The sequence below is a fragment of the Gorilla gorilla genome, chromosome 9 (assembly GCF_029281585.2).
Source record: "Gorilla gorilla gorilla isolate KB3781 chromosome 9, NHGRI_mGorGor1-v2.1_pri, whole genome shotgun sequence".
In the NCBI taxonomy this organism is placed as follows: domain Eukaryota; kingdom Metazoa; phylum Chordata; class Mammalia; order Primates; family Hominidae; genus Gorilla; species Gorilla gorilla.
In genome coordinates, this window is record NC_073233.2 from 36,702,856 (window position 1) to 36,724,162 (window position 21,307).

Here is a 21,307-nt window from a genome sequence, read left to right on the forward strand (position 1 = left end):
CAAGTAAGAATAAGGTTTGGGAATGAAAGAAGGGAAGAAGAAAGTGTTTTGCTGTGTTTTATTTCCTGTTCAGTGGGTTGGAAGTGTGCCACAGAAGGAGGGCCATACCTTGGGGTCTCAGGAAGTGCAGTATCCATAGCTCAGGCCCCACCAGGTGACAACCTTAGGTATTAAAGCAGATGCTGCCCTGTGTGGCAGCCAGCAGTGAGCTCTCAGAACAACACAGCTGTCTCTAGTCTGCTCATCCCTGCCTCCTGTGGGAAATCTTCACCAGGCTGAGCCCAGGACAGCACCAAGGGGAGGAAATAGCTGCAAGTCCTCTCACCTAGCTGGAGTTGGCTTTGGTCTGGACACTCACACCCCAGGTCTGGCTGGGTCAGTTCCCAACAAATGCAGTGTATCGGTTCCATCAACCTGGTCACACCATGGAGGTCACTGTGACCGAACAACCAGAAAATGTAAGTGATGACACTTCTTGTGGAAAAGAAATCACCTTTAAATGACAAACACACCTGCCATTGGTGTCAAAAGTAGTGATTTTGTACAATGATGTTCATCACATTTGTAACAGCAGAATTTGGTAACTGCTTTATTTTTTAACATGAGAAAAACAATTGGATAGCTAATGGGATATCATTATATATGTTTTATATATTATATTATGTATCAATATAATATAACTAAATAAGTTTTTGGTGAATTTTTAAAGTAATGGGGCAACATTCATAACAATGCTAATTATTTTTAAGGCAGAGTATAAAATAAAAAGAACAATTCCAAATTTGTTAAAAGCAGGAAAACACCCAAAGTGAGAGAGACTCTAAAATAATAATACAAGTTATATTTGACTTCATATGATTTTTCATTTTCTCCATCAAGTGTTCTGTAATTTTCAAATTTCCTATACTGAACATGATTACTCTTATAATCATCAAAATATATATAACACTATTAAAAGGTAGTGGAAGTTGTTGGTGCTAATGATTTGTATCTCTTTCTTCTCATATAGCAGATAAGCCATGACTTTTGTGGTTAAATGTTGCAGGACCTTGGATGAGTATCTTAACTCTTACCCTCAGTTACTGCATCCTTAAAATGGGAATAATTTAGGGGTTCAGAGGAGCTTCATGCAGTTGATGTGACTCATATATTCTGCTCTTTAATGATAATTACAGTTTATTGAATGCTTCCTCTGCATGAAGCACTGGCTAAACAAAGTTTTACATATATCACCTCACCTTGGGTTCTGATGCATCACAGAGAAGCCCAAGGAATAGCCAAGTACCCAGAAGACCTGGGCAGAAGTGGGTTAGGTTGTCCAACTCAACCCTCCACCACTGAGACCTGGTGGGCAAGAGGAAAGAAAATGAACTGGAGCCACAGCATCAGGAATTTCTGTTAAATGCTTCATTTGAAACTCTTTAATAGTATTCCTGACAAATAGAAACTCTAGAGGGAAAGTAATCTCAGCACAATCCCTTCAGAATAAAACTGAAAATGAAGCGCCTCTGTGATGATCTATGCCAAGGCCACCTGAACACATTCTGGCCATGACTCAGTTTACCAAATGCACTCATGTGGCCTGCTGCCCTGCCTCCTACCACAGCTCCTGCTCACATAGCCCAAAGAGCCAGCTACTATTTATCGTATCTGCCAGGCCCCATCAAAGGAAACTCCACAATAATTTTCTGAAAAACAGGGTTTGAAATGGCTCAAAATATAAACAAATGAACCATGAAGTATTTTAAATCTAGAATGGGGTAAAACATTATTTTGTTTTTATACTAATAAGTATGTGCCAGGTACCAGGCTCAGCTGTAATCCTTAAACAGCCTTATGGGCGAGGTGCGACAAATTACTGCTGTATTTTGCAGACAAATGGAAGCACCCCGAGGTAGTTTTGTTTTGTTTACTCCTTTGTCTTCAGTACCTACGAAACTGGCTGGCATGTAGCAGGTGCTCAGTAAATATTTGTTGAATCAATGAATGAAGTTAAGTAATATAAATAAGCCACACCCAGGTTTATGCATATATGCACGTGCCCATATTTATGCAGGAATATGCAGGTCACGCCTAGGCTGGCTTAACTCCAAAGCTTGAGTTCTCAATCACTATCTCCAGTAACTTCTTTACTACTGATTATGTGAGTCTGGGAAGGAAGACAAGGCCTTGCTGGTGCAGGCACTTTCCTGCATGACACAAAGATAATATGTCCTTAAAAATAACTGGATGTGGAGTGCTTTCCCCAGGGTCAGTGTTTAGGCATCACTAATAATCCAGTCCTTTTCTGCCTTAGGAATATGTTTACATATCAGCTATGAAAGCTGAAGACTTCTTTATAATATGATTCTCCAGGCTTTCTGTTATACAGAATGATAAATTACAGGCTAGTACTCACCAAGTCTCTAGATAAAGGCAAATGCATTTCTAGTATCACTTTAGCAATTGCTTGAGGGTTTTGAAAGTCTCTTGAAAATGGGCAGTTGAAGAAGTTTCCCCTAAGAAACTCTTAAGATTAGGGCTTGAGAAGTTAAATGCAATTTCTATACCTTTTAGGCGCTATCTATTCGAAGGTGAACAGATTGAGCTTGCATTTCTCCATGTGATTAACATCAAGCGCCCTGTGTTGGTTGAAAAGGTTCATTAGCTGGAAAAGAACTTAAAAGGCAGGATGGACAACTTCAATTTAGATAATTGTTGGATGTGATGGAGTGCTCTGCAAATGGGTCTGCATGGGGCTGGGGCGGGGAGGAGCACCATCTACTAAGCACTGTAAAGGGCTCTCAGAACCCACAGGCAGCAAATGTTTGAGTGGTGGAAGCATGACATATGGGATCAGAGGCTCTGAGTTTCAGTCCCGGCTCCATCACTTACTAGCTAGGTGACTTTAGGCAAAATCACTGTCTCTTTGAGGTTAGTACATCATCTGTAAAAGTGACAAAGATCGTGCCTAACTTTCAGGTTGTTCTGAGGATCCAGGGAGATAGCTGAGGTGCCTTGCAAATGCTCTATACAAGGGTTGGAATGATTGTCATCATCATCATGGCAATCGTTATTACCAAGTGAGGTTGCAGAGGATTCAAACACGAGCAAGTACATCCATCCTGGGTTATTTTAGGATCTGAAGTTAATATAAGTTTGAATCTTCTTTTACAACAAGTATACAAAATTATAAATTGCTGCCTTGAAAAAAGCTTCATTGGCTTCCCAGTAAATACTCCTCTGCCTCCACAAAAAGAGGTATAATTGTGGTCAATAGCATGGACTCAGGGAGGCACACTACCCAGGATTCAATCTTAGGTTAGCTGTATGACCTTTGGCAAGTTACTAAACCTCTCTGTGCTTCTGTTTTTCATTTGGAAAAAGGTTGTCATGAGGATTAAATAACTTAAAATATGTAGCAGGGCTGGCAGAGTAAGAAATATATGTGTTTATCATCACCATTTTAAAAAAAATCTCATTTCAAGGATCTTTTCATCTGGGAGAATGAAATATAACAAGTGCAACCATGACTTAAGACAGAATGTGGTGAGTGCTATAAAGGAGTACAAGACATGAGTTCTGGGGATCAAAAAAAGAAGTCGCATTTACTTGGGGGGAACCAGGAAATGCTTTGTAAAGGATGAACAGGGAAGTTTTCAAAAAGCAGCCCGTTCCAGGCAGAAAAAAAAAAATAGCCCAAGCACAGGCTCAAAGCTGAGACTTGGTTTGGCATATCAGGGGACAACAAAAGTCTATATTTATGGACTTAGAGAGAAAGCAGGAGAGGAACCTGGAAAGGCAGATTGGGGCCATAGAGTGAAGGGCCATGGGTGCCTGTTTAAGGAGTTGGCAGGCAGTGGAGAGAGGACATTTGGCTTTCGAGCAGGACAAAGTCAGGATTAGCACATGTGGGCTGGAGGAAAATTAGCCCAGCAGCATCAGCAGGAGGGACGGGTGGGTTCAATGCCACCTACTCATCCTGGCAGAAGGGGACAAAGATGACTGGAGTTCCTCCACATTAACAACCCAAACAATTTGGAACATGCCGCCAACATTAGGCAGGGCAATCATTTCTCTGAAGTCTGAAGAAAGAACTGTCACTTTGTAGCTTTTCCTTTCTTTCCCCTATTCATATTGGTGTCAGAGTTTAATTTCCCATTTCATCTCATCAATATAAAATGTGGGGAGGGCACACCTCTGAGAATGGAGCTGTCACCCATCCCAGTCCACTGCCTGGCACTCATAGGCTCTGAGCAAAGGGCTGACAAAGGCTTTTCTGGCATAGGCTTATCTTTTCCCCCAATGGAAACTTCTTCCATCTTCTCTCATTTGGACTAACATTTTGCAAAACTTCTTTTTCTGCCACATTTTGGAGTACATTTCTTTTTAGAAATGAACTGCTTTTGTGCAGGCACCTTGCATTTTAGCTTTCTCCCCAGCCAGGTGGGGCTGCTGCATGCAGCAAACTGCACAACCTAAACAGCTGTATGTGGCAGCCAGTGACCTAGTCAGGGCCTTATTGCAGAGGACAACATTTGGCATCTGCTTCAAGGCATTCCTACTCCTCTGGGAAAGGCAGTTCCTATGTGTCCCCACGAAGATTCTGCCTCCTTGGTTCCAGTTGGTCCAGAAGTGGGTATCTGACTTCAGCCAAACCAATCAGCATCCTTCCCTGGAATGTTCAAAACTGAAACAATAGAGAGAATCAGCTCCTCCTGGTTGGTAGAAACAACAGGATTTGAATGGTGGGAGCACACATAAGCCAGGTTCCCAGCACAGGGAAGAAGACAGTCTACATAACAGAAAAGGAAGCTCTGCCATGAGAAAAGTGAAGTTATGGTTTTGATTTGAGTTCCTTTTCCAATTTTCCAATTTTCCCTGAGGACCATCTCCCACCTTGTTCTACTCTAGGTCAAGTGTGATGCCCTTTTAGAAATTTCCTTCTTCTTTTGCCTAAACTATTTCAAGTTGGATTTCTATCCATTTTGAACAAAGGGACCTGACTCATATACTTATGCTCTCACCCCTTGCTCATCAATCAAAGTTTACTCAACCTGTCTCCTTTCTTTTCAGTGTTCCAAGGGGTGAACAGATAATTTTACTGCTTCTAACATAGATAATAATGTATTAACCCTTAATAATCACAGTAAGCACTTATATATTGCTTTTCCATTTTCAAAATGATTTTTCAATCAGTATTTCAGTTGATCCACATAAAGATGCAGAGGAAAGGAGGGCAGATAATATCTTCCTCATTTTATGGAATAGAAAAGTTAGGTCCAGATAAATTAAGTGACTTGCCCAAGTTCCCCATTATTTTTTGCCAGAGCCTGAATTTCAGACCCTTTCTCTTGCTTCCAAATCCTGCATACTTTTCCCAACACCTTCTTGCTTTCGGAAGTTACTCCAGGCTTAGACTTTTGGATATTGGTGAAGGCCAGTGAGGAAGACAGTGTGATCAAGGGGACCTTCAGAGGATCCTCAGAACTCTGGTGAAGCAGCTGTCTACTCTGCCTACAAGGAAGGGGGTACTCCTGTGGCTTATGTTCAGTGGGACCAAGGAAATAACACATGGCTAGAACAAGGATGAGGCAAGGGAAGCGCCAAGGGCAAATGATTCAAGGAGATGCTTATTTTCAAGATTGTACAAGGGCCTGCCCTGGCCCCATAACATCATTGAGGCCATAGCTGCAAAATTCAGACTCTAGAAGTGTGTGAGATTCTTCCTGAAATAAACACACATCTTCTAGGCTGACTTAGTTATAGGAAGAATGTGGGATGGAAGAATCAGAAGACCAGAAACAGGCACTGGTGGTCAACTTTACCACGCCTAACATCTAGACATCATTGCCCAACCCCTTTGCTCAGTGCCTGCCTATATGATGGATTCACTTGACTAACCATGCTCTCAAAAAACATAGTTTTTCACTCACTCCAGCACACAAATGTCCTTAAAAGTAGACTCTGAAGTAAAAGAAAATTACAATCACATTCTGTTGGAAACCTAGTGAAAGCAAAAGAAATGCTTTTAAAAAAATCAATATTTTTAACCCTAAAGTAGATCCTAGAGATAATCTATTTCACCTCGGATTTCTGTCACTTTTGACCAAAGGGTCCCAATTACTATACCCATGCTCCTAGGCTGCTTTCATCAATCAAAACTTACTTGTCCTGTTTTCCTTTCTTTCAGTGTCTAAAGGTTTATCAGATCAGAAAATTGAAGCTGATACAACTTAAGTGGCTTTCTCAAGGTCACCCAGCTGGTTAATGAAAGGTGCTGGGTTGGAATTCAGGTCTACTGAGGCACAGTGCTCATTCCACTATACTGTGAGTCCTACACTGAGTCCTGGACTGAAACAGTTATTTCTCAGCTTTAATACCAATCATTTCACGTATGTACAGTACTTAGACATTTTCTGAGTGCTTTGCATTTATTATTTCATTTCCAACTCACAGACATTTTGTGAGTAAATTATACCTGTGATCAAGATAAGAAAATTGAGGCACAGAAAGGTCATATGACTTATCTGAGGAAACATACTGAGGCAAAAACACAGCAGTTGTCATCCTCCACCATTGTTTATGTTTTTTTCCTGCCTATGTGACAAGCCAAACTTATCTAGAATTATTTATTAGTTTAATATTTGTTCTCTCCTACCCTATATTAATTATTTATTGCCATATAATAAATTACCCCAAAACTGAGCAGCTTGAAACAACAAGCACTTATTACCTCACAATTTCTATGGGTCAGGAATCCAGCTGCCACTTAGCTGGGTGCCTCTGGCTGAAGGTCTCTCAGGAGGTAATAGTTAGGTGTCAGCTGGGGCTGTGGGCTCATCTGAAGGTTCAACTGAAAGATGATTCACTTCCAAACTGTTGGCAAGATTCAGCTCCTCATGGGTTAATGGGCCAAAGGCCTCAATTCTTAACTGGCTACTGGCCAGAGACCTCCCTCAGTTACCACAAGGCCTCTCCATAGGGCTGCTCACAACATGGAGGCTGGTCTCCCTCAGGGTGAACATGTGAGAAAGCAAAACAGGGAAGCCCAAAGCAGAAGCCACAGTACTTTGTGTAATCTAATCTTGGGAGTGACATGCCATTACTTTTGCTGTGTTCTATTTATTAGAAGCAAGTCAAAAGGTCTAGCCCACAACCAAAAGAGAAGAGTTTATAAGAGTGTGATATCAGGAGACAGAAATCATTATAGCCATTTTAGAGACTGCCTAACACATGCTCCAAATGAAAATTACACCTTCAAGATGCCTGGGGTAAAATAGAGGTAAGTTTACGATTTTTCAGTTTTTAAGGAAAAATGTTTTTTATATTAAGCATAAAGGATTATTCATCCAAAAATCATAGCTGGATGCTTGTTTGATATTTTGAAGCCATTGTGCAAAGTGGACACATATCCCAAAGGAATAGATCTGTGATTCTGCCATCCATCTCTCCCTCTCCTCAAAGCATACTAATTTCATAGTTTGATTTTTTTTTCCATCTGAAGTGAAAGTCTTGCCTTCCAGACAACACCAGTGAATGACACTGCCTGCATGTCAGAAATTGCAACTGACATTTCAATTTTGCTTGATTTTTTTCTTTCTTTGATAGTATTATGGTGAAAATTTACATTTGAATAAAAAGCAAATAGTGCATGTCAGAGTAAGCATCAGGGAATGTCAAATTGTTTTTTTCCAATTACAACTCTATTTCAAATAGGGTAATGCAATTAAAGGATAATTACTGGAAGCACAAAGCCAAGGTTACGATCAGAAATGGTTACCCTTTCACTTTAAGTCCTGTCTTGCTAAATAAAATATTCCTGAGGGGCAAGTTACTGTTTGCAAATAAAATACACTCATCCAGGACCACCCAAACACTTGACAATGTTGACCAAAACACCTATTTGTGCGTAAATGCAAGTGTTTAAAAGAGATGAAAGGACACTAAAGGTAAGCTGCATTTTCCTTGGCTTTATCACTCTGATTAATAATGTGATAAATTAGCTGTAGGATGCAATATTAATTAACAGTATATTAGTTGCATTATATTGCCAATAACATAACAAGCTCTGAAATAGTAGTCAGACTAAACTGCTGACACGGGCTTTTCTGCAAACTGAGCTGTAGTTTGATTTCTCATTTGTCCAAGTGAAGCATCAGCAACTGAGTAAAACCAATTACCTCAAAGCCCACCAAGCCCTCGGCAGCAACTTAGTGCATCTAAGCTTTGCCCAAATGTTATTACTTTCAAATTAGAGGCTGGTCTGAAATGGGCCATCGAAGAATTTCTACTGCTGAAAATAATTCAATATGGCAGTCCAGTTGTGGAACACTTTTCAGGGCCAAATAGAAACAAAGCTCCTTCCAATTCTGACACATCTTGAATCCATGGCTGTCCACTTCTGGAAGGCAAGCCTGGAAGTACAGAAGTCAGATATGAAAAGGGAGGCATTTTCCTGCCTTTTATGTTTATTTTTGAGATGAAGTCCTGGGATGGAGGTGGGGGACACTTTAGGAAAAAGGACACAAGGTCAAGGATGAAAACAAATAAAGACACTCACCTAATGGGAGTTATCTCACCTCACTATGTAAAGAGAAACTACAGCACAAGAGTTCATCAAGTACAGAGAGAGGTTGTTGAGTGAACACTTGGCCGAAGGGATTAAAACAACTAGGGCAGATGCATTATAAGTACCTGAAGAAATCCCTGTTTATATTTATTCATTTGTCTCCCCCATAGACCTTCACTTGCTATACTCTTTCTTCTTTCTTTCTCTTTCTTTCTTTCTTTTCTTTCTTTCTTTCTTCTTTTTCTCTCTCTCTCTGTCACACAAACATACACAAAATCACTTTCAATCCTCTTATCTTGCTTAATATCTTTCATGGAACTTATTACTATCCAAAATTAAATTTCAGACAGTTTATCCATTCATTTACTTCTCTGTTCCTGTATCCCCACCAAACTGTACACTCCATGAGGTCAGGAGGTGTGTCTGTGCACTGCAGAATAGTGCTTGGCATGTAACAGGCACAAAATTAGTTGAATCAAAGAATGAACCAATTCACTGAACTTACATTTACAAAATGCCTAATGTCTAAGTGCAAAGGATTCAAAGATGATGATAATCATAACTACCATTCACTGAAGGAGCCCTCAATGAGCTAAAAGCTTTACATACAGTATTTTATTTGAATCCCTCAACAACCCTTTGAATCATGTGTTTCTATTTTCTTTCTTTCTTTTTTGCAAATGAAGACATAGAGGCTCACAGAGACTGACTTATTACCACCAAGCTAGAAAGAGGTAAAACTATAAATTAAACTGGGGTTGTCTGGCCCTGACTCCAGGCATTGTCATATTCAAAGATTAATAAGAGACAAACATCCTCCCTGAGAACCTCAAAGTCTCATGCTTTGGATTTGAAGCATCATTGTCTTAGAGGATCCTCCTAATCTTCTGTGGCTGGAGAAAGAATCTGACAATAATTCCTGGAAAACTGGAGTTGGGACATTTGCCATCCTGGGGCCTTCAGGAATGTCCTTGTTCATGGCAGGATATGGTATGCCATGCTACTTTCCCTTTGGTGAGGTCAGATTCTGCTGTAGAGGTTTGCCAGGGCTACCCATATTCTCATATCCTTGGCTCCAGGTCCGTATATGAGCCCAGCAGTTGTCAGGGATCCTATTTACTTTTAATAAATCTAACAAATGAATGATAAATAAGTGGTGATTCGTCTGCCTCAGAAAACCCAGCAAGGGCAGGACCCAGCCAGATGCATGGGAAGCTAAACTCTCTTCCAGCCTTCACAACTGAATTTTAAATTGCCAACACCAAGCTCCAAAGTCAGTTCGGACCCACAAAGTTTCTATGTATTTTAGAAGTCACAGAACTACCCCTCTCTCTGGTCTCTTGGAATAAAAGAAAGTTCCTCAGCCTATTCATTCCATGAATTAAAAAAAAAAAAAAAAGATTAAAAAAGGTCTCCTCGGTTACAATGCCATTCATATCCTTTGACCAGAAAGAGTTAGAGAAAAACTTCGGGATTGATCTGAGGGACACAGAGCCCAGGTTCCATTAAAGTGTATTAATGCCAAGGTCTGTGCAATTAGTGAAAAGTCAATTCCCATTACTAGTTAACACTATTGAATATCTGCTTTCTTTAATAAAAAGCCATGTCCAGTACAAAGAGAATAAATCAATAGGTTGGCTGCATTTAGATCTATTCTGCCTTCTTCTAAAATGCACAGAGAAACTCCCTGTCAGAGCTCCACTGTCTGTCTGCCAAGCTCAGTTTGTAAACTGGCAGCTGGCCCTGCCTTCTTTGCCTGGAATCTTTCATTAGCACTTTCTCACTTTAGCTCTCATTTCTCTCATCAGGAAAATTAAGTTTTATCCCATGCCTAAAATTCTTCTCTTTGAGCTTAATCTCGATCTGCCTCTGAATTGGACTGGTTCAGAAAATGAGCTGCAAAGCCACTGTGGCCATACATCTAAACCTCAGCCTTCGCCAAGCATTGGTTCTTCCTCAGGCCAGGAGAGTAGGGTACACACAATTTCTAACAAGGGGCCAAAGAGTCCCAAGAGCCTGAAAGACTTTTCCCCTCCAGAGATACCTTTTGCGTTCTTTTACATCTGGTAACCTTCCTTGCTGCCAAGGAGCTGGAATGTTCCAGATCCTTAACTGTGAAGAGCAAAAGAAGGATACACCTGTCCGGTGAAGTTTGCAAGCCCTCCCAATTCTCAGCACCACATGCAGAAGAAGGAAGCATTCACCTCCTGTCTGTGGAGGCTGCCTTTCTGTAGCTACGCCCATCTATTTATCTTCTTTGGTGCGGACCACTAAAAGGAGAAAGCTGTTTAGACACTATCTTCATTATAATGCTTGGTTTATTAAAGACTAAAAGGATACTTTGATTCCCACTGTACATATAAGTTACTCTTAAGTTAGAAAATTGTGTTTCCGTGAAAGCAAATTACTGTACCTTAAATTATTTCATTAACCAGAATGCTCAGTCTTTGATGGGAAAAAGAGGATTGATATAATTTTACTTTAGTTCAGGTTTACTATGCAGGATTATTTGACATTCTTCTTTAATCCTTTGGTCCTTATTCCGCATCCTCTCTCCCTTCCCAGAGTGTGTGTTTGGTGGGATGGGTAGGTTTGGTGGTGATATTGGTTTGGGTCATGGTTTCGGTAGATGAATAGATTTGGAATTGCATTCTTTTCAGGACTCAGCAAATTGGTGTGTATCATTCTGGGTTTTTTCAATTGGTTCAAGTCTACTATTTCTCCACTTAAGCAGGTTGAAATATCTAATGAAACAAGCACTGCTAGAACCACATCTGTTTATTCCTGTTGCCGAGATCCTTTCATGCCACTTTCCATGGCCCCATTTCTGGTCCAGAGGCCTGGTCTGCCATTAGAGAGAATCACAAACCAGGCCCTACACTGTGAAACCAACGAATGATCCCCAGTACTGTCATGGATGTTTCTTGAAGCCACTGGAGTCGTCCACTGTGGTCGGAGAACTCAGGGAGGGAATCTCCTGCATTGCTTCCCAGAGCAGCTGTGGGGTGACAGTAACAGGCAAACAGTGGAAATGCACACCATCCTAATACAAGGGTGGAAAGTGTTCAGTTGTGAAGAGGCATTTATGTTTACACAAACAGCCAGTTTTTCTTCACATTCAAAGTTACAGAGTTGGACAAGGCAGGCTCACGAGGTGACAAAGAAAAATTTAACTAATCAGACAGGCTATCCCCAAGTGTTCCAATGGCATGGATGATTCTGCCAAAGGGACTAACTGATGAACAGGTAGCTGGGTGAGGAGACTGCAGATCTTTGTCATCCCAAGCAGATGAAGGTTCCCCACTTGATCAGAGGCAGTGACTGAATTCCCATTTGGGGATTCCACAAAGAAATGGATTGACATTGTCAAGCAATTAATCCAAGGTGAAGTACGATTTAAAAAAAAATTGGGAAATGAATAAATGCAGTCCCAAGCAATCTACCTGTGTGACACTGATGCAGGAAAATTGCCTTTGAAGAGGTTGGCAGTTGTCTTTGGTCCTTTAGCAAATCCTTCCACGATAACTCTGAAATGAATAGAAGGAGCAGAATTGGATTAAACAATTTTAAATTTTACTTTCACAAAACATAAACAAGGTTTAAAATTTTGAAATTCACAGAATCACCTCGAATGTCACAAACCTTATGAAGCACCAAGGAGCTAATCCCTCTTATCTTTAAGACTGGGATCAAGGATTTTTTCCACTCTGTAGGAGCTCCCGAGAACCAACTTTTGCAAAAGAGTCAAGTTGCCAAGCCAGAGCTGGCAGAAGAGTTGCTCCACAAAGTGAGAACAGAATGGAATGCACTCTCACCTTTGAGTTCAAGTGCATGTTGAGATTTTTATCTGAAATGAATTCTGATTAACATCACCTTGGACTAAAGGAGAAAAACATTCAAGCATGTGTTTATACTTGTTGACATGAATAAAAGATACACCTCAAATCTGAGTCATAATACTGGAATAAAAGATGATTATGAAATGCATACCACTGATATAGTCTCACCAAGAAAGTCAACATTCAAATTCCCTAAGACATAGAGAAATTTGTTTCAATAACTTGTCCAATCACTCTTTAGCCATAAGACCAAACTATGGTCCCTACCCACACCACTTTGTTCTTTTGAGTTATTGTCTGTTTCTCACTCTAATTAATCACTTCCCAATCATATTTAAGGAGAAAAAGAAATGGACATACCTTTCAGGGATGCTTTAAAAGCTTCATTATTGGTGCTGAGAGAGGACAGCAGGTTGAATTCCATGTTCTGAGGAGAACATTGCATCCATGACAATGTCACACACACACGAGAGCATGAAGCACACCCAGGTAATCAGATGGTGATGCAAAGTCCTGCAATCAGCTCTCCTTATTGACCCTGAAGCCTTGCCTTCAGCCAAGTTAGACCTTTCAGTGGAAATAAGATGGAATTATTTCAAAATAAGATGGAAATAATTTGGAAGTTGGCTGGGTAACACCTGTTGACATGGAAAAGCAGGTTTTTTCCATTTTTCCACTCTCAACTCTATACCCCCTAGATAGACACTCTTATATTTCCTATTTCACCTTCCACAATTTCTTGTCAAAGATTCCTTTAAAGTGTACAAAACAATGATATCTAAAGGCTTCCCATCTCACTTAGAGTAAAAACAAAGTCTCTATAATCCCTCCTCACCAGGCCACCAGCCAACCACTCACCCAATGTCTTAATTCCTTCTCCAGCCTCCTCCAGGCACACTGGCTTACCTGTGAGTCCTTGAACATTCTGGGCATATTTCTGTTTCAGGGCCTTTGCACTTGCTCTTCCCTCCATCTGGACTGCCCTTTAGTGCCTACAAGGCAAAGTCAAGTCTTAATTGTCCCTCTTCAATAGAGACTTCCAGATCTATCCTATCTAAAATTTCAACCTCTCCCACCTGCCAAACAATTTCTGTCCTCTTTCCTAACATATCATATAATTCACTTTTCCAATCTCATTTATCGCCTGTCTCTCCACTCGAATATAAGCTACATGAGGACAGTATTTTATACACTGCTGTATCCTTTGTGCCTGGAACAATTCCTGGCATGTAGTAATGGCCCAATAAATACTAACTGAATGAGTGCATAAATAAATGAATGAATATCAGTGATTCACTAAACCCACCTCTCCTTCATTCACACAGAAGCCGGGTCCTTTCACAGGGCACTTCCAGCATTGCCACCATGATCTTAATTGCAAATAGTTACTAGCTGTTACCAGGCTCCAAGCATTGTATGAAACACCTTACATACACTATCTTATCTTCACAAGCAAATCCTGAGCTGAGTGTAATCATCCCCAGTTTACGATGAATAAATGATGAGCCAGAGAGATCAAGTAACCTGCCCACATTGGCTTGCTAGTATGTGGTAGAGCTCAAATGAAAGTCAAAGTTAAAGTTTGTCTAACACATGAGGTCTTAACCAGGGATGATTTTGCCCCCAAGGATGCATGTGGCAATGTCTGGAGACATTTTTTGTTGTCATAACTGAGGGTTGCTACTGAATTCTAGTGGATAGATAGCGGGGATACTGCTAAACATTCCTACAATACGTATGACAGCCTCCCATAACAAAGAATTATCCTGCACAAAAGGTCAATTGTGCTGAGGTTGAGAAACCCTGGTCTAACTCCATAAACTGTTTTTAGTCACATTGCAGTTTTGCTCGATTAGCTGCTAGTGGCAGTGCAAACTGCATCAACCCTTTTTTTTTTTTTTTTTTTTTTTTTGAGACGGAGTCTCGCTCTGTCGCCCAGGCTGGAGTGCAGTGGCGCGATCTCGGCTCACTGCAAGCTCCACCTCCTGGGTTCACGCCATTCTCCTGCCTCAGCCTCCCGAGTAGCTGGGACTACAGGCGCCCGCCACCACGCCCGGCTAATTTTTAGTATTTTTAGTAGAGACAGGGTTTCACCGTGTTAGCCAGGATGGTCTCGATCTCCTGACCTCGTGATCCACCCGCCTCGGCCTCCCAAAGTGCTGGGATTACAGGCGTGAGCCACCGTGCCCGGCCTGCATCAACCCTTTTATAAAGCAATATGACAATATTTCTTGAGAGTGTTGAATGTTTTCATACCTTTTGACTCTGCAATTCTACTTCTGTAAATCTAGCCTAAGGAAATAATCTGAAATGTGGAAAATGCCCCCACATATTTATCATGACATTATCTGTAATACTAAAAAATTAGAAACCAGTTAATGTCTGGTAATAAAGGGATCATTAAGTAAATTCTGGAATATCCACTTGCTGGAACATTAAGCAGCCATTAAAATGATATTTATTAAGAATTCATAATAACACGAGAAAATGCTTACATAGAAATGTTAAATTTTAAAAATTGTTTTCAAAAGTATGTAAGTAGTATGACCATTAAATAACTGACAAAAATTATGCATATAAAATAAATGAAGCAGAAATACATTAAAATATTAATAGTATGGTAGCACTAAGGTTGGTTAATTTCTTTCTTTTATTTTTCAGTATAGTACTTCCAAAACAATAATATAATAATAATGTAAAAAATATAGCAACAATGTATTCATTTTATACAGGAGAAAATATCATTTAAGAGATCGGGCTTTTTTCTCTTAAAAAAACGTATTTTTGTTTTAGTCTCTCTAAAACAAAAAGACTGGACCTGATGGAGTTCGAGGTTACAGTGCGCTATGATCACACCATTGCACTGCAGCCTGGGCAATCTTGGATGAGGCTTTGATAGCTAGTGTCATAACTTTTGTGGGCTAAGCCTCAAGTTTTGTTGAGATAAAAGCGTTTGGAAAGTGGGTGAAGGATGAGAACCAAGGACTGGACAACAGAGCAAAACCCCTGTCTGTGAAAAAAAGAATAGTAAATACAGCAACTGTGGTGGTGGATTTGCCTCTTATATGGATTAATTAACTGTTTATTTCATGTTTATTATTCCTCCTAAGTAACTGTCTTTGTTACAGGAAGCGAGAAATGCTTAGTTATGTAGTAGTAGCTGGAACTAGCTCCATCTTTGCCAGTTTATAGCTATCAAAAACATGTTACTCACTCATCTTAAGTGTTATCCTAATATTTGAAAAAGGTTTGATTCTATTAGGGCAAAGAATTCTCACACTTACAACCAGGACTGCCATCAGTGCAGTTGGGGTTTGGGACGCAGAGGGACACGTGAAAGGTGGGTGCCATGGTCAACCTCCTTCACATGGGCGTCCAAAACAGGGAGCCACAAGTCTAGGACTAAGAGTCCTAGACTCTTAGGGCTCTGGATTCCAACAGGCCTTGGATCGAGTCACAGCTGCACACCCACCACCATGTCTTTGAGTGAAATCTTAACCCCTTTGTGTCCTCTCTGAACTCAAAGTCCATGTTTAAAACTGCTGTGAAATGTTGTTAATGCTTGCAAGACTCCTTGCTCTTTGCACACTGTGACCTGGGACCATTCACTTGCAGGAACCTGTCCCCACAACTAGCCGAGTCCTTGGTTCTCATCCTTCACCCACTTTCCAGACGCTTTTATCTCAACAAAACTTGAGGCTTAGCCCACAAAAGTTATGACACTAGCTATCAAAGCCTCATCCAAGATGCTCTATCTTTGGACTTGGTTTTAAATTAAACCTGCCTTCACCCTCTGGACTAATAGAGATAAGGTTGGCTTTCTGGTCAGCCGTGGACTGCAGCCTAGAATGAGGAAGGAACACAAAAAGCAGCTGCAGAGACAGCATCTTCACTCATTCAGACACTATTTGGGCAATGAAAGAACAGAGAACTCGGTTATTTAATTAACCCTCCGAGTCTCTGGAATGTAAACATTTTCTTTTGTAAAGCTCTGAGACCTCTCTTGTTTCCAACCAGCAGGCCTTTATTTCTGCCTCTCCTTCTGTTTCTCTGCTCTTGACCCTCTTGTAATACATTGTTGGATGACTTGTTTGCACAGAGGGACAGGCTTATTTCCCACCCCCCTCCCAAATTCTTGAGGCGTTAGAAATTTTCTCCCTTATCAATTTTCCACGGACTGGCCCTCTATTCCCTAATGGTGCTGGATTGGCACACATGACAGACACCGGCTCTGAAACAAAAGAAAAAGCAAGAAGATATAGATGCACACAGCCAGCCTCCCTGTCTATTCCCAGTGTGTCCCACTGACAATGCTGTGTGGAAGGGAAATTGTTCTATCAGCGACTGTGTTAGATTCATGACCCCACCACAACCTTGAATTGGCCTTTAGTTGTCGCTGATGGGAACTGAAGAACAGCGCCTGTCGACATGATTGCTACTCTCCAATGAATCAGAACATACAGGGCGAGGAGCAGCACATTAAAGTAGCAACAGAAATATATCACTGTACTTTTATATAGATGTATTGCTTTTGCCCAGGCATATAAATGATTGGGCCAGCCACTTATTTTTTTTTTCAAGGACTGTAAATTAAAAATAAGCTAAGGGTTTTAAAATTATGTTCTTTTTAAAAAACCAAGGTAGCTATTTTAAGGCAACAGTCAAATATTTAAAGATCATCTTATGTGGATATTTCAGCGACTGTCATTGGGAGGAAAATCAGCCCTTGCCACCTGCACTCCGGTCACTTAACACATGGGCACTGATTTATCATGGGTTGTCATTTGCTAATTGATCTTTTTTTAAAAGTAAATGTTCCCCATGTTTACTTCTCTGCCTGCTTACTGAAGAAAGTATAGTTCACAGATTTAAGTTGTGATTTAAATAGACAGCAAACATATTTACCAGCCTAGAACAAGATGCTGGAAGAGTCAAGGTGTTCAGAGAAAGCTGAGAGCAGGGATCAATGATTCTTAAATTGGGAGGTGATAGGGCTCCATTGAGAATAGGCTGGAGCTCATGGAACCTCTCTCCAGGAGCACACATGAATGCTTGCACTTGACAGCAAAATTTTTCCTTTTGCTCTAAGGATTCACAAACTCTCTGAAGCCCCTCGCCGGAGCCCCTGTTTTTGAGGTTATCTTGTAAAACTATAAATTTGTGACACACTGGGATGCGGTGATCAGCTGTGATGTATGTCTCAAGTAACTGCTTACTAATAACAGGTCAAATATAGCTGTTTGCAAATGATTTGCTTTTAGAAGTATACACATCTGAGAAGATTCAAAGGTTTACCAATAACAGCATTACTCTCACTTAGTCACCATAGCCAATAAGACCTATGTGATCTAGCCCCTGCCTACCTCCCTGATATTACCTCTCACCACTTTTCTCCTCACTCTACAAGATTCAGTCACATGGCCTCCTTTCTGATTTTCAGCCCACTGAGTTACTTTCTGCCTTGGGGTATCTGCAGTGCTGGGCAATGTTCTAGGCACAGACCGAACAAGACCACAAGATCTGTCTTTTGTGGATCTTACATTCTGTGGAGGGAAACAGGCAATAGGCATATGATCAAATCCCTAAGTTTGATCATTTCAAGTGTTTTGAAGCAATTAAAATGGAATGAGGAGGGGCTAGAGTGTGACCGATGCATGGCCAGGTAAGGCCTCTTTGGAGAGATTGTAGCTGAGATTTTAACTGAGATGGAGAAGTGACAAATAGCTGCAAGTCAAAGGGAAATATTTGTGGGCAAATCCAGTAGTAAGTGCAAATACCCTGAGGCTAGAAAGAACTTGGTGGGTTGAAAGGTCATCAAGTAGGTCATTTGGCATCTGATATGCTCTCTCAGGGAGAAACTTAAAGTATCCATGCTGCTGCCCAAATGATTGATATGCTATGAGCAGTGATGGTGACTACAAATTAAGTGTTTTTTTCTCTGCAATAATTTTGACTTTTTGTCAAATACTTGATATGCAAATTGAAGTCATTTAAGACCTAATTAGAGATGGGGGGAGCAGGAAGTCCAGAGAGGTTAGGTAGTTTACCCAAGGTCACACAGCTTGTTATTAAATTAGTTTAGTGGACAGAGCAAAGGAAAGCCCTGGCCTCTGCATTTGCAGGGTGGTATCCTTGCAACACTCTGCCTCCCTATCATTTTCATGTAATTTAACAAAGATCATTTTGTCTTGAAAACTAGTCTGGTGTCTGGTTCCATATGCTGTTATGGTCCAGAGACACACTATCATTACACGGTTTTCAGCTTTTACAAAGTTTTGTTAAATATCTAGCTCAGGATTCCTGATTTCTCCAGAGGTTGATGAAGCCAGTGGTGAGCTAAAAATCTCTCACCTCTAAAGAAAACCAAGTATCACTGTCTCCTCTGGGCTGAACATTGAGATCTGTGAGACTCTAATAAGTTCTGGGTCCTTACCTGCCTCTGGTGGAGCCTGTGGTTAGGACAGATAGACTCCTAGCTTTGTATGCCCATGTCAAGAAGGCTAACATTGGCACCCCCCATACCACTTTCCATGTGTCCCAGTGGCCCCCAAACAACAAGTGAATTGATAGCAGTCTTGATTTTAACTAAGTGTAGGAAGTCTTTGATCTGATGGAACCAATATTTCTAAACTATTAGAAAAAAAATTGGAGATGAGTGAGTGAAATATTTTCAGTAGCTGTAAATTGGCAAAGACTGAGCTAATTCCAGCCACTACTGCATAGCTAATCAACACTGTACTAGAACTGAACACTGTTGTTAAAAAATTCCAAGAAAGAGTGTGGCCCAGATTGATATCAAAATACCCTTTTAGTTAAAAAGTTTAGAAAAATGAACTCAGCCACTTCTGCACTACCTCTGACAAAATCTATATTCACAGTCCTCTCTTTCGACATCTGAAATCTATCTTCTCTCCAGCTAGTTTCTCTCTCTTTTCTTATACTGCTGGTGAGAATATAAATTAGTCATTCCTTCAGGAGTACAATTTGGCTAGTGGGTGTCAAGAAACTCTACAAACTGTGTAGTCATTGACTCAACAATTATATTTTTGAGATTTGATCATAAGGAAACAGAGATACTTGTAAGTTTTATACTGCAAGATTTATATGGCAAGATAGTCACAACAGTATTATATATGATAGTGAAATATTGCAAATTATCAAAAAGAGATTGGAATCTCGCAAAATGTGTTCTGCAGAAACAAATTTCATAAGATGCCCCCCCCACACACACACACAGGATTGTGTGATCAAATAAATTTAGGACATACATACTATATATTTTGAGAAATCACAAGGCATATTAGCAAGAATCTTCTCACAATTCTTACAAAAAAGGAAATCTATTATATGACCTCATTTAACTCAGAGCTTCTCAAATTCCTTTGGTCACTGAATCCCTTTATTACATAATACTTCTTAATATACTACAGAAAAGAGGCTCTGCAATATATACTTCAGGAAATACTGAGTTAAATAAATTTACATATCTGCTTTCAGCTTTTGTCTCGAAGGAGGCCAAGGTGTAACTTTCTTCGGTCGTCCTGAATCCAGGTTCATCTGACACCAGCGGCCTCCACCATGCCACCGAAGTTCGACCCCAGCAAGATTAAAGTCGTATACCTGACGTGCACCAGGGATAAATGTGGTGCCATGTCTGGGCTGACACCCAAGATTGGCCATCCTGGGTTTGTGTCCAAAAAAACTTGGTAATGACATTGCCAAGGCAATCGGTGACTGGAAGGATCTGAGGATTACAGTGAAACTGACCATTCAGTACAGACAGACCCAGAATGAAGTGGTACCTTCTGCCACGGCCATGATCATAAAAGTCCTCAAGGAACCACCAAGAGATAGAAAAAAACAGAAAAGCACTAAACACAGTGGAAATATCACTTTTGATGAGATTGTCCACATTGCTGGACAGATGCGGCACTGATCTTTCGCCAGATAACTCTCTGGAACCATTAAAGAGATCCTGGGGACTGTCGAGTCTGTGGGCTGTGATATTGATGGCCGCCACCCTCATGACGTCATAGATGATGTCAACAGTGGTGCGGTGGAATACCAAGCTAGTTAAGAAGCACAAAGAAAAATATTTCAATAAAGGATCATTTCACAATTAAAATAAATAAATAAATTTACATATCTGTATATGGAATGCTTTGCTGCTGTTTAAAACAATATTAAAGAATTTTGATTCTATGGGATAAATGCTGGTGATGTTAAGTGGGGAAAAAAGCAGGTTACATATGAATGAATATTTTATTAGCATAATTTTGGAAACTAATGTATGTGTGTGATTATGTCAAAATAAGAACAGATTTTATCTTGTGGTGACGGCATTAGTGATGTTTGTTTTTAAAAAATTGTGCTTCTAAATTTTCCCAATTTGCTGTAATTAATAAGCATTACTTTTATAAGGAAAAATACTATATATTTTAAACTTTTTATCTTAAAATAATTTTAGAGTTGCAGAAAAGGTACACAAAATAGTAGTTTTCATATGCATTTTCCTCAGCTTCCCCTTGTATTAACATCTTGCAAAACCACAGTACAATTATTGAAAGCAAGTAATTAGCATTTTATATGGTTTGACTGTGTCCCCACCCAAATCTCATATTGAATTGTAGTTCCCATAATCCACACATGCTGTGGGAGGGAGCCAGTGGGAAGTGATTGGATTATGGAGGCAGTTTCCCCCATGCTGTTCTCATGGTAGTGAGTGAGTTCTCATTAAATCTGATGGTTTTATAAGTGTCTGGCATTTCCCTTGCTTGTACTTCTACTTCCTGCTGCCTTGTGAAGAAGATCCCTTTCTTCCCCTTTGCCTTCCACCATGATTGTAAGTTTCCTGAGGTCTCCCCAGCCATGCTGAACTGTGAGTTAATTAAACCTCTTTCCTTTATAAATTGCCCAG

General features: G+C 40.3%; 1 pseudogene; it reads left to right on the forward strand.

Annotated features, from left to right (window-relative positions):
• Positions 1 to 18,040: 18,040 nt before the first annotated feature.
• LOC101145362 (large ribosomal subunit protein uL11-like) lies at positions 18,041 to 20,467 on the forward strand (annotated as a pseudogene).
• Positions 20,468 to 21,307: the final 840 nt, after the last annotated feature.